This window comes from Anser brachyrhynchus, assembly GCF_964034855.1.
Source record: "Anser brachyrhynchus genome assembly, chromosome: 7".
NCBI lineage: Eukaryota > Metazoa > Chordata > Aves > Anseriformes > Anatidae > Anser > Anser brachyrhynchus.
In genome coordinates, this window is record NC_137701.1 from 13,788,014 (window position 1) to 13,801,952 (window position 13,939).

General features: G+C 49.0%; 1 protein-coding gene across 6 annotated transcripts in view; it reads right to left on the bottom strand.

The window, feature by feature from the left end:
• Nucleotides 1–13,939, bottom strand: part of ALS2 (alsin Rho guanine nucleotide exchange factor ALS2) — a 223,933-nt gene that overhangs the window by 85,457 nt on the left and 124,537 nt on the right. The window lies entirely within an intron of this gene.

A 13,939-nucleotide genomic window follows, 5' to 3' on the forward strand; every position in this document is an offset into this window, starting at 1 on the left:
GGAGGAGATGAGGCAGGGCTGGCTCTGGCAGCTCACTCCTCGGGTGCCCGCACTCCCTGTCACTGCAGAGTGGGCACGAAGGCCAGAAGAGCGGCATTCTACGCATGCATGCCTGTTGGATATGAACCATTTTAAAATTCAGATGAGTCAGCTGCCATGAAGATTAGTCAGGGTGACATGGTGTAATACCACAGGAGAAAAGAAAAAACATGGATACTTTTCAATTAAACTCTTTTATTTTTTTTCAGGGTTTCAGTCATTTAAATCCATTTTAGACTAAGTCCTGAAATACAAATACAGTCTGGAGGAATTGCTTTTAAAATATATTTTTTTTTGACGGATTAACTCAAGTTGATAGATTTGGTCCATTTTCTTAATTTTGTTCATTTCAGATGTTAAAAAGAAATTTAAAATAAACAAACAAAATCCAGTCGAAAATTTGGCAAGGGCTGAATCCTTTGGGCACGATTTTCCCAAGAGAAGCACAGATCTCTGATAAGCAACAGCAAAGATGCCGCATTTCACAGCTGCAATGCAGATCTGTGGCCTCTCCAGAGACTTTCACACTCTAAACAGGGATTTCTTTAGTTTAAATGCCAGATCCGCTGTGGTCCCAGTGGAACTCCAGAGGGGCATTATCTAGGAAAATGGGGCACGTTTAATCCACTCCATCAGTAATGCAGAGAATAGTCTCAATATTTGTGAAAATCAAAACCAGGCGTGATGAAAGGTCCTTCATGTCTTGTGTAGATTAAACATCACTCGCCAGCCTTCCCCAGGCAGCTGGGCCATAGTTTGTTTGCAGTATCTCTGTTTATGATATATAGGTCCTTCGGTGTCTGGATGTAAGCAAGTATGAGCTAGAAAGCTGGCCTGACTGGGCAATTTCCTGAAGGATGTGCTGGCAAGTTGAGTTGTTTGATAACCACAGGTGCAAAAGGAAAATAACAGCTCTGTGCAACACAGTCTAATTTTGGCTTCACCCTTCTCACTGGGAGCGGCTGTTGCATTTTCTGTGCAGAACCCTCCCTGCTAATGAGATCTCAGGCTGTTTTACGTTTTGAATGGAATTAAAATAAAAAGGATGAAAAGATTCTATGGCTTCTGAACAGAGTTCTTGAGTTCATCACTGTGTGATGGACTACCACGGCCAGCTATCCCTATAACTGGGTTGGGAACAATCCAAAACACAATGCTGTTTCATACATCTCCCCCAGGCAAGTAGTGCCTGCGCTGATGCCAGTGAGCCATGGGGTAAGCTGCACAAACTTGCATCCTGCAAGTGCTGCAACGCTGCAAGGCATGTTGCTCTGACGTGCTGAGGGCTTCTTGCCCGATTCTGTCTGCTTTTATACAAGAGCCTCTCAGAAGAATTGGACACAGACCTGAGAGATTTCATCCACCTGAAAGCAGATTGTCTGCAAGAGATGTGTGAGCAGGGATGCTGACCGTCCCACTGTGGATCCTGTGCAGAAAGGGCCAGGAGACAAACCTAGAGACAGATGTGAGGCCCCAAGCTCGAGCTGCATTTGAGGCTCCTGCAAGCAGAACAAGGAGGCTGCTGTAAGGAGGCGACCTGAGACCCATAAGCTCTTTGGAGCTGACAGAAACCCCACAAAGCATCTGCCCAGCCTGTGGAGAAGGGACCATTATGGTCTGGACACGATGAATGTATGCAGACAGGTCACCAGCTCTGTGTTTTCAGGGAGCTGCCTGCCTGTGCCAGGCTGCACCACAGCCACTGCCGGAGGTAAATTCTGCTCCACTTGCTGCAACTTTGGGAAAAACGGGCAGGCCTGGAGGGGAGCACGCTAGTGCCAGACAGTGTCTCTGTGGAGGAGGTGCCCCTGGAAGAGCTGCCCTTGGGCCCCGGCCAGGCGGAAACATCCCCTGAACACGGCCCCCTCTTGCTCTGCCCCTTCCCTCCACAGCAAGCGCTCCTGCATGGAGTTCCCTTCGGTTTGCACCAGTGAGGGTGGGAGAACACAGCCTCATCTCACAGACTTCCTTCCACCCACCTCTGCTCTGGCTCTGGCTGAAGTTTTGGAGGGATGCGGATCGGAGAAGCCAGTCTCCAGTCACTGGTGCCTGTGGCAGTGCCCATTCGGTGAGGAGTGCCAGCTTCTGTGAGCCCCAGCCGCTCGGCAGGAACAGCGCTGTCCCCCCTGGGTCGTAGCCTTGGTCGTGCTCTGTGCAGGCTGATCCTCCCGCTGCCGCTGAGGAGGCAAGGCGAGCCTCGGGCAGCTGTGCGAACCCCCCAGCATGAGCACCACGTTCACCGAGCATCCAAAGCACTTTCAAGGGGCTGAACAGATTTTTCCTTGCCAGTACGATTACAGCTCTAATGAGATTTGAAGCAAGCCATTTCTTCTAAACAATGGTGCTATCTCATTCTACCCCATTTAGAGATAATCTGCTCTTCCAGATATTAATATTTTCATATTAATGTAGATCCTTTTATCCCCATAGCTTAGAACTGGGTTCTGATTTATTAATAGCTGGCTCCCTCTGGACTAGGGGAGCAGGATGCTGCGTTGTGACGAGCTTAATAACTCTCTGCTCCCTGTTAGTAAATCACAGGCTAGCACTTCAAATTTGCTGCGAGAATTGGGTTGACTTTCCCTCATCCCTTGAAGCATCTTAGGTCTGTTGTGCAAAACTCTTTGCTAACAACCTTGCTTAAACGAGCCAAATGCTCTGCTACAGGTTCAGCCCACTTGACTGAACTTTTAACAGTATTTCAGGGAGCAAGGGCAAAAGCAGAGCTAACAAATTTCACTGGCTTTTCCAATCAAATGGTGCCAGGGCACTTTTCTGGAGGCACCAGCAATATATAACACCCAGCAGAATTAATGTATTTATTATTTTAGAAGAGCTCATGTTTTTTTAATGTCTCCCAGTTTGAAGGAAGGGTTGAAAGTAAGGGCAGCCTATTTGCATTGTGAATAAAGTTATCTGCCTCCTCCACCCCCCAGAATATGCAGAAATAAATGCCTTCTAATGAACCCTGGGGGGCTGAAGCTTTGATATGGATCTTGCCGGGGGTAGAGTGGACGGGGAGAAGTGCTCGCCAGACTGAAAGGCAGCATGGCATGGGGGGTAGGCAGTCTTCCTCAGAGGGAGAGAGAAGGGAAATTGGATTATCTTGCTAGCAGTTGGTGTTTTTCTGTCTCCAAGAACTTACAGATGAGAGGTCCCAGTTGGGAAGTTAAATTCAGCCCTCCACAAACAATAACATGTTTTTTTTTCCTCATCTGAATATAAGAGATGATCCTGTCCAAATTCTGGAAACTTTGTTCTCTTGCTCTGGCTGGATGCATGTGGGTAAAGAAGAAAAACTGCAGGATTTGAATTTTGGTTTGGTGGCTGTTGAAAGTGTTCACTATGTGTGTTTGTGTGTTTGTAAACACAGATTACTCTTTGAATGTGACATCTGGCTTTCAAGGAGCTCCCACAGCAGGCAGAATCACAGCAGTACACACTTCAGTTCCCTCAGACAAATCTATTGTAGGACTGTGTTTTGCAGTTTACAGCACACCAAGTAAGCTCAAAAAAACAACAAATGCAGCTGAAGCCCCTTAATAGAGACAATCTGGTTAAATGGGTTGCTTTCTGGGAACAAATTGTTGAATAAAAAGAACACCCTGGCAATGGGAAAGTTTTCTGCGCTGCCAAGAGGTTCCATAAAAAGACCATTTTACAGTGTTAACCCGTTCCCTGTACAAGCCAGAGCATACCGCAGAGGATCACATGCTGCTGGGAAGCAGCAGCGCCGAGAGCTGAAATACAGCAGCCAGTGACAGAAATGGAATTCGGCATCCGGGGTGGCTGCGCCTGCTCCCTGGGCAGCAGCTAGCACGGGATGGTGCCGCGGGGATGCCAGAGGTGGCACCAGACCAAGCAGCTCTTCCCTGGGGTGCAGACACAATGGTTTCCTAGCAGAGGGGGCTACGCCAGAGTGCTGAGCAAGCTCCTGGGCGTATGGGATGTGCCAAGGGAGAGGCAAAGGGAATCACTGGATTTCTGTCCTCTCCCACAGGAGGATAGAGCAGAAATGATTCTGCCAGGTAACTTGGACGGACAGGAACACATCAAGACCTAAAGTTGTGCTGCTGTTGGTTTTCAGTACCAGGACGCTACACCGGTAAGTTTCACAGGGTTGCAGCAGCCTTATGCAGAGTCCCAAAAGCAGCATGTTGGGATGATTTGCCCCGATTACTTGGGGAATTTCTGCAGCCTTTTTGAGAGAGGAATTTGTCCCCCTCCCCCTTTCTGTGCAAAAAGCAGGAGGACCGTGACATGGAGAGCACTCTGGGCAGGCTCTGCTAACAGGCTGCAGCTCCATTTTTGACTACGCGGCCGCTTGCGTCAGCTGAAGCAAGCCTGCTCCCCTTCCCCTCCCTGCTGCTCCCTGCCCATGCTCTGTACCACCAGCTATGCCAGCACACTGGCTGTGCAGCACATGGTGAACGAGAGCAGAGAACTGATCCAGAGAAAAAACAACCCAAGGAAAAAAAATGTTTATTTTTCAGCTGGATTGGCTCCTGCTCTGGGTCACTGCACAGCAGGGCAAAGCAGGGATGAGAGCAAGTGCTGAGGACGGGGTCTCTAAGCTGTCAGTCAGTGAAGGTCCCCATAACCACTGCCCCTTTCTACCCCTCTGTGTGGTGGTATACGTTTCATTTTCAATAGGCTTTCCTTACTTTCCCCCCAAGTTTAGATTTATCTGCGGAACATCCAAGCAACAACAAAAGCCGCGCCACTTCCCCTTTTACAGAACAGCCGGGGTGTGTCAGGCTGCACCTCGCAGCGCTGCTTGCTCCAAGGATCCTCAGGACCTCCTGCAAACAGCCCCGTCCATGTCGGCGGCACCGTCCAGCGCTGCTGAGTGAGAGCAGCTCCAGTCGCAGGAAGAGCACAGCCCTGCCATCAGCATGCTGCACGCTGTGTATTCAGCTCTTTGCTTCTTTCCTGGTCACAGGGATGCAGCCACTCTGCTCCTGGCCCTGGGACTAGCGACCTGTGGGCTGGCAGCGTGGCTCTGCGCCCCAGTCCCACTGCGAGCTGAGAACCCAGCCGGTACGCCCCATGGGGAAGCCCTGGCTGCCGTACTGCACTGGGCTGGCTTTAGCACCAACCGCTTCAGTACCAAAAGGTGTCATGGAATTTTAATGACCACAGATGGCCACAACTTCTGTTTGGTGTCTGATCTGACCCCCCTGCCCCCCAAAACACCACCACACCACCACCACGGTCCCCTCACAGCGTGCTGGGGGTGAGCTGGCTCAGGTGAGTGAGTGCCACCAGTTCCACACCACTGCTTTCTGCTCAGCCTGCATTTCCCTTCCCTAACAAAGGCGATGGTAACTACATGTAAATACCGTGGAGTCGGCAGCAGAAAAGTCTGTAGGTGAATGTCAAGTAAAATCCTTGTGATCCACCTCCTTCAAAACATTCCAAATCCATGGCCTCGGGGGCTTCAGGAGCCGTATTAGCTGGAACACCGTGTTTTTGTACTGGAAGATTAGATTCCCACATTTTTCCACAAGCAAAGGAAGCATGCCCAGATATAGTTCCTAGCAACTGTACAAATTCATTGTAAGCAGTGGCCAGATGTTGGCAAGCAGAGACTGAAGAAAAGCGCATACCATTTTCTCATTTAAGTATATAGGAAAATGGATCCTCCTATCCAGCTGTGAGCCTTTCCAGAATACATCCTGGAGTACAGCTGATGTATGTGCCTCCCACAGCTCGCAGGGTTTGATGCTGTTCCAGGCATGCTTCATGGGGAGTATTCCATACAAAATAATTATCAACTTGAATAGAGTAAGTACCAATCTATGCAAAAGCCACTCTGGCTGCTGCCTGGGAATAGATTACAAGGCGCATTTGGCTATTGTGTGCATGCTTGTAAATTTTAAAGTGCTGGGTGAGATCTCTGAGTCTGGAGAGCATCAGAGAGTCTTGAGAGGAGTAATGAAATGTGGGACCCAAATCTTTCTCCTTCTTCCTCCCAGAGGAGTCCCAGTCTCTATTTGGTAAAAGTCACCACAGCTTCAGTAACTCCTAATAAATCTTACACTAGCTTCAGATTGGGGGATCCCACACAGGAAAAACCTGCTCCCAAACTCTCATCTCCCATCTTGGTTACATTAATTTCTCCTTGTGGTCTTTCCTTGACATCCATAATGCTCCACCTCCAGTCCAGACACATCAGAGCGATTCAGATCCTACTCACGCAGCGTTGCCACCACACTGACTGCTCTCCCTGAATCCTTCCACCATGGCTCCCTTTCCATCACACCACGTCACGCGGCTTTCAAGCTCCTCCCTAACCCTGCTGCTTCTTATTTACCCACCAGATCTTCTTTTACACTGCCAGTAGGATGCAACTACCCACTTCATTGCTCCAGTGCTAGCTGTTCAGTTTCCTCACTTGCATGCATTTCTTAAATACAAGAATCCTTTGCAGTAGCCATAATAATGTGCCTAAATCAGTCCCAGACTTCTGTACTTCATGTCTCTGTGTCTTTCTTTTAGGGGAGCAAGGACAGTGTTTTCTGAGGTGCCTCCCAGTGTTGAAGACCCTGAAGGCAACTGAGACAACCTTATGTGTAGTACAAGCATGCAACAAACTCACTGAAGATGCAGGAGGTTTGAAAAGTGCCTCGCTGTGCCCTAGAAACTCAGCCAGCTGAGGTGCAAGTGTAGATTCCCCACATATGATCAAGGTCTGTAGTCTGGGCCACAAAGTTTTGAGACTTAGGCTGTGGTGTGATTATAAAATAAATCCGACTTTGTGGTTCCCAGTATTAGATCAAAAATGCCACAGCCATATGACATGAAGCAGAGATCCAGCCTAAGCTCACTCCACCAAGTACATTTAGAAAGTACGTTTAGAAAATGTAGATAAATTAGTTTAAATGCACTTAAAAATTAGACAAATTTGTTTTACATGGCAAGGTGTCGCAGCAGGCCGGGTGCCATCTGCCTACAGCAGGCTACTTTTCCTGCCAGCTCAGGTCCACCACAGCCACTCCAAAACAGACATAACAGCAAAAAGTCGCATCGGCTCTGCGTTGTGGCTCGGGCTGGTTTGACAGAAATGCAGTTGTGTGTCCAGGACTAACCCAGGTGAAACGGAGACTGCTGGGTGAGCTGTTAGTGCGCGGATCCACTGCACCAGTGAAACCTGGGCCTTCAGAGCACTGGCGGGTTCTTTCCTCCAGGACACAGCAACATTTTCTGTGTTTGCAGCTGCGTGGTTCACCCTGCTGCAAAGAGTTTTTCAAAAACTGAGGCAAGGCAAATTGTGTCGGCTGCAGGGAACTCTGAGACTCCAGTAAGGGTACTGGGGAGGGCAGCGTTCAGACTGCCAACCAGCCTCCTGAGACGAAGACTCTTGCAGGCAAAGACTGACTGCTCTAAAGCTCACCACATATTGTGAGGGAAACCGTGCTGCCTGTAGTAAAAGCATACTGGTAACCAGTCACAAACACAGCCAAGGCCGAAAGTAAAAACGTTTTCTCTACAAGGAGAGAAGCAAAAGCAGCACGAGGAGATGCATTTGGAGTATGGGAAGTCCGGTGGGATGGGGCGCCTGGGGCGACCGGCAGCTGGGTGGGATGGGGCAGAGGAGGGGAAGGGGTCACTCAGGTGGGGTGGGGGGTGTGGGGGCATGGGGTGCCCCCTCTCCATCCCCTGCAGCCCGGGAGAGGGCTGCACAGCTGCAGAGATGCGCCTGCAGCCACAGAGAAGGGAAGGGGTTAACTGGATGTGGGTACCCCCCTCTCTGTTGAACTCATTGATTCATTTTCTCTGTTCCTACTTCTTTCTCTCACTTTCTTCTTCTCTCTCTTGCAGACTGATTAAAAACTCTTTGAGTTTGAAGGTTTTTGTGTCAAAACAGCTCAGCTGCCAGCTGGGTGCCAAGCAGTGAATATTCATGGTATTTAAATGCGACAGTGCGGTGGGGGCTAAAGGACGGGCTAGTTAGCTCTTTTTAGATGGAGATTAGCTGCCTCTTTGCTCCTAATCACCACTGTTGTTGAAATATTACAGCTTCTGTTACAACTATTAATGTCCTAAATGAAGAACAGGCTCCCCTGAATAACATCAAACATGAAATGGTCACTTCCAATTTCAGCCCGTTTCGCTCCTCTCTGCTCAGGCGTGTTTCCATGTGCAGCTGGAGACCTGCCCGGGCACCCAGCGCCCGCCCTCACACCCTGCTGCGGGAGGGGAGCCGCCCGGCCTGAGGCAGCTGCTCAGAGCCTGAGGGGCATTTGCCTCTGGATCGCTGGTTCAGGGGAGGTCAGTGGGTGGCCAGAGGTTGTTATTTACCTCATCAGGACAGTGCCTACTTGGAGGCAGCGGCAAGCTGATCCTTCATAGGCGAGCTTTCAGAATCTGCTGCTATAACTGAAGCCCTTGTTCGCAGTCCCAGCACAGGATGGAGGTCAATGAGTTTTTTCTTGCACCTAGGAAGAGTCTCGGCAAGTGTGAGCCGAGGCCCATCACGGCGGTGATGCACAGGTTGGCACGGCACCGCGCCGCTCTCTGGGCTGGTATTTGCCAGGGACAAACGAAAACCGCAGCCCTCGGTTCCAGCAGGACCACTATTGATGGTGAGGTAAGCTGACAGGCTCCTGTCTGGGCTTTACTCAGATAAAACTCCCACTGAAGCCAGAGGCTGGATAAAATTTGTGACCGGGCGGTGTGAGTTAGTCCTTTCACAGCAGGATCTGGAGGGAAGCCTGACGGAAAATACTTCGCAGCAAAAACTGCCCAGATGTGCGATGCTTGTTTGGCCATTTGGAAGCTCTCCGCATTCGTCCACAGAACTGCCCGCCGTTACCCAAGAGCATGCCTGGCAGTGTGACGAAGAGGAGGGAAAACCCATGTGTGGTCCTTAGGCTCTGGCAAGAAATAGCAGAGCAGAACACCAGGCTATTGATTTCGTGTTTGCTTTAAAAACAACCTAAGTGCATTCCTGAAGCAAGGCTGGTCTGGAAGCCTAAATAAAATAATATTCTTCAGCCTTGAAAACTGACACTAGACTTCAGTGACTGCTTTAAAGTCCTGTCCCCCAGACTAAGTCCCGCACATTTCCTAAGCTCTTGTCTACACACAAAAATGGTGCTACTTCAACAAGATCAGTGTAGCTAGAGCTACACAGCTCTCCCCTCTCCATCCCTTCTTCCCTCCCTGCGCGAGCACTGTTACAAAGCACATTTATTTTGACAAAACCTTCCTTATTGGAGGAAAATATGTTTTTACTAATATAGGTATATTAGGCGCAGCACATCTAAGGGGGTTAGTGATAGCACTACTGTTTTGGTAGCGAAAAATCACATCTATAAGCAGCATCCTTGCACTGTCTCAGAAGGGATGCGCGGAGCAAACCTAGGGGAAAAGACAAAGATGCATCAAAAGAGGTCTGATGCATCTTCCTGCTGGCAGGACTTAAGTGCTGCATTCCACAGGACACAAACAATCCCATCTGAGATAGTCAGGGGCTTCCACAACACCCACAAGGCAGCACAGTATCTGGCTAAAATGTGTGCTCATTACTCTTAACGTACAAGCAAACCAGCACAATTCAGACCTTCCACAGTACAAGCAGGTCAACGGAAACTGTGGTAGCTAAGTTCACTGGAAAACAACAAACGAAAAGCAACAACCTACCAAAAGCCACACTGCATTCACAGATACAAACAATAGATTTGAGCACTGATCTGTTAGAAATGCTATCCAGAAATGATAGCAGAAATATGTGGACCTGGCCCTTTAAAATTCCTGCCTCTCCAGGAGAATTGCATTGAGTAATGCTGTTCTCCCGAAGAAAAAAAGAAGCATTTTTTTATATAGGATATACATGCATTCCCTTCTGGCAGAACATCAGGACTATAGATTTCGACAGATTGCATTTGTTATTCAAGATGCTTGTGGGCTATGCAGTTGCAGAGGAAAACCAACATGATTTCTCATTGGTACCTTTGTAAAGGCAGCCTGCTTTAGATGCTGGTAACAACAACAACAACAGACTCCTAGCTTCTGTCTTGACACTCTCAGGATTTCCTGCATCAATCCCATTACCACTCAGACTGAACAACTTCCCAAGCTTCTAAATGCAGTATTTAAAGCTTCACCAGTTCTAATATTCTCAGTAATAATATCAAAGCCTCCAGGTGTCTTATCCGTTGAAGTCAGGATGACCTGAATTGCGTTAGACTTTCCCTTGAACAGTGGTTGCTTCATTCTTTCTAAGTAAATCAGATGGTACTTAGTACATACTTCTGGAGGAAGAAAAAACAAAAGACAGATGGATGTGGCTCCCAGCAGGCAGCAGTTTGAAAACACGGCACCAAATACATCAATAGTCCCAGTCTGTTCTTTGACATACTGGAGTGCCTCTTGCCTTCTTAAAATAATTTTCTTCAAATCTGTTCAGCCCCACAAATTCTGAGCTCCAAGGCTGTATGAAATGGGAATATCCCCAATGCAGGCATAACTGAAGCAGCAAAGTGGTACAGCTGTACAGTCAGAAATGCAAGAATCCTCCCTGTAATCCACACACTAACACAGGGAAAATTCATGGGCAGGCACTGTTAGCCAGCAAAAATGAGGGTAACAGTAACATGGCACAGTGCCTGCTGTGAGGCTGGGAGCCCTGTGCTCAATGGCTGCATCAGCAAGCTCCGTGTCCCCAGAAGGAGCGGTAATGCTGAGAGCTGGTAAGCTAAACTGCAGCAAGCCAGGAAAACAGGGGGAGAGCTCTCCAGGCCAAAAAGAAACTCGTCAAACAGGAATATTTTTCATGGGTGGACAGTGCACATCCCAGCACTGCTGCTTGTTAGTCAGGACAGAAAAAAAATGATAGCCTACGCTGACAAAGCGTGGGCTATGAAATTCCTAACGCCTTTCCTTTCTGAAGTGTCCTTCCTCCCAGGAGCCCCACAGAAAGAAAGGACATAGAGAAGCAGGCATCACTTCTCTGGGTCAGAAATGTGTAAGGGCATCCTCCTTCCTTCATAACTCCACGTGGAGGGTTGCTTAAGCTGTTAGGGAACAGCAATTTCTGATTGTGAGCAGAATGAACAGAGCAGGCATGCCCATCTCTTCCTTTCACTGCTGCCACGTAATCTCATCCGTGCCCACTCTCCAGTTCACCCACACCTCACCACTAGGTTGCCTTCCCCGGCTTCACTGCAAGCGTCCCATCCTCCCTCTCTCCCACCCATCTGTCCTTCCTCTGCAAGCCTCCAGCCGCTGACCCCATGCCCCCCTCAGTGCCTTCCCCTTCCTGCTCCCTAGCTCCTTTGTGTCCTTTCAGCTCCTCAGTCTTTATCATGCTGATCTCTCCATCCCATCAGTCGCCCACTTTCGAGCCACAAAGCCTTCCCCACCTCCTCCAGGGGCACCACTTTCAAAAGCAATCCCCCCTCATCACCAGTACCTCTGTTATCTCACACCCCTCATGTGTTTGTTTCACCTGCCTTGAAGTGATTAGGGGCAGACAAGTTTGCAGGCCAATGTCCAGCTTTGATTTATGAAGTGATTGATTAATGAGGATTTTTGTCTACTTTTTACGGAGGATAAGCATGGATGTGCACCACCACGGACCTCCACCATTTGGAAGTTGTGTCAGGTCCCCACTGTCTCCTGGTGGTCCAGATAGTCCAGCTAAAAGCTTTCTTCAAGCTCTAAGATTTCTTTGGGATGGGGCACCTGCCCTGCACACTGCATGGGGTCATCCTTTAGTCCACTGGGTGCTGGCTGGAGCAAAACCCAGCTCAGCTTGGAGGACTCAGGCAGAGGTCTCTGAGCTCATGAGGAGCATGGTCCTTCTGCACTGGCCAGGCTACAAATGGCCTCTGAGGAGTACCCTGGGGTTCATCTCACTAAGTCCTATTTGATTTAGGTCCTGCTGTCTTTGAGATCGTCTCCTTTTTTACCCACCTTTCCTAAGTAAAGACTAGTTTACCTAAGTAAAGACCAGTTGGGCATCTCTGTTAACAACTGCTGGGCAGCTTTCACCTCTGATTGATGCGACTTAAAGCAAGGACCAAGAGCGCCTGGGATAAGAAAGTATTCCACGAGCAAAGCTGGTGGTAACCAGTCTTTTCCTAAAAATGAACGAACACAGCAGACTGAGAATGGCTGGCAAAAATACAAGCACCTGTTCCCTTTCCCCACAGCTCAAAGCACCCAGTTGCCTACCTCCCTGCTGTATCCCTGCAAAACCTGGTGTTACGCCTTCTCCAAGTGTATTGGAGATGCCAATGTCCCTGCCTCCAAGGACATTATTCCAAGTGGCCTGTTTTCCATGCACTCATTTTTAGAAGTAATTATGTGGTAAATTAGTAGATAGCGGCTAAAGAAATGAATGTTCTCAGTCATTCACCTCCACCATACTTGAATTTTCTTGCCCTCATCACCTTGCACATACGTCCTGGTGGCCGTGTGGCACACAACCCTGCACAGCCTGGGGAAGGCTGAGGTGAATGCTTCAGCAGTTACAGCTTATTTGAGAAGCCAAAACGGACTTTTTTTAGGAATTTTACATAAAAACTACACTTCCGTCTTGTCCGTTCACCAGCAGAGACAAGGGTACACCTCACCCCAAAGAGCCCACCTGGGCAGTCTGTGGCAGGAGGCACAATGACAGAAGCCCTCCCAGGCCAGCAGCTGCCTGTTCGCTGCTCTGCTAGTATCTGCTCTTCGTGGTGCTTGAACCCTGCAGCCTGGCCCTTCCACCAAGCCACTGTCCCTGAGGAGAACGACTCCGTCTTTATTTTCCTCTTGCTCTTTCTTTCTGTTGATCAGATCCCTCTGTTTGGTTTCTTTCTAAACTTATTATTCCCAGTTTTTAGCAAAGACCGTTCTACCTCATTATGGTTTTGCTCATTTAAATGTTCTGCATTTTCATGGGTGGGGGACTTCTCAAGGCATTGTGTCACTGCTGCTTTGTCAAGCAGCAGCCAGCACAAGGAGGAAGCTGGCTATAGGGGCTGGATTCTTTTCACAGAACTGCAGGCCAGATTTCCTCCAGGAAAGCAAAGTCTCCGCGTGTCCCCTCTGCCAGCCGGACCTACGGCCATGCTCTGCATGGAGCTGTGAGCAGAGCAGCCCTGCTAGCAAAGGAAGTGCTGTGTAATGGCACGGCCCCTTAAAGCACACCCAGCTTCAGAACCTAAACCCTGGACAGGATTAATTACCCAGCAAGCGGCTTGTTAGAAGCAATGTTGGCACGCAGATAAGGGAACTGTAATGGAATCAGCCAATTAGCCAGCCGATGGTGCTGAACTAAATGTGACCCCATCGTTAATTGTGGTTGTTTCTCAGCAGTTTTCTCATCGCGTTGGGTGCTCAGGAGAAGGGAGAGAGAGAGCTGATCCAGGTGCTTCGTTTATTTCTGCTCGGCAGCAGGAACCGGCGGATACAAGCTTCATGACAATCGCGTGGCAGAGCTTTAAACCTTATTACACTTACTCTTTCTGAAAGTTAGAGGGGAGATGAAAGTCCTGGAAAAGCAGAAAAGAAGGCCTCCTCACACTCTTTAGCGGAGTAAACAGCTGTTCAATATAATGAAGCCTTCTTAGCGTAGTTTACCTGAAGGTAAACTTTCTACGTGAGCGGTGTGGGAGAGGAATTCTCGCTCTGTCTGCTGCACGGCCCGTGGCCCAGCTGCACCATGCAGAACGGAGCCGCCGCTCTCAAAGCAAGCTGACATGAAAAGCTCGGGATGGCCTCGAGCTACAGCCGTGGATCTGGCTCCAGACTTCCCCTCGGTTCAGAGGTGTTTGAATCTCAGCCCCTTGCGGAGCCTTTGAGCCAGATGGAAAATCCAGGAATGAGTTTCCTTAAAGTTCAAGAGGGTTCAAGAGGTTTTGCTTTAAATCCATCTCTGGGGATGACCTAAAGCAGTCAGTGATGC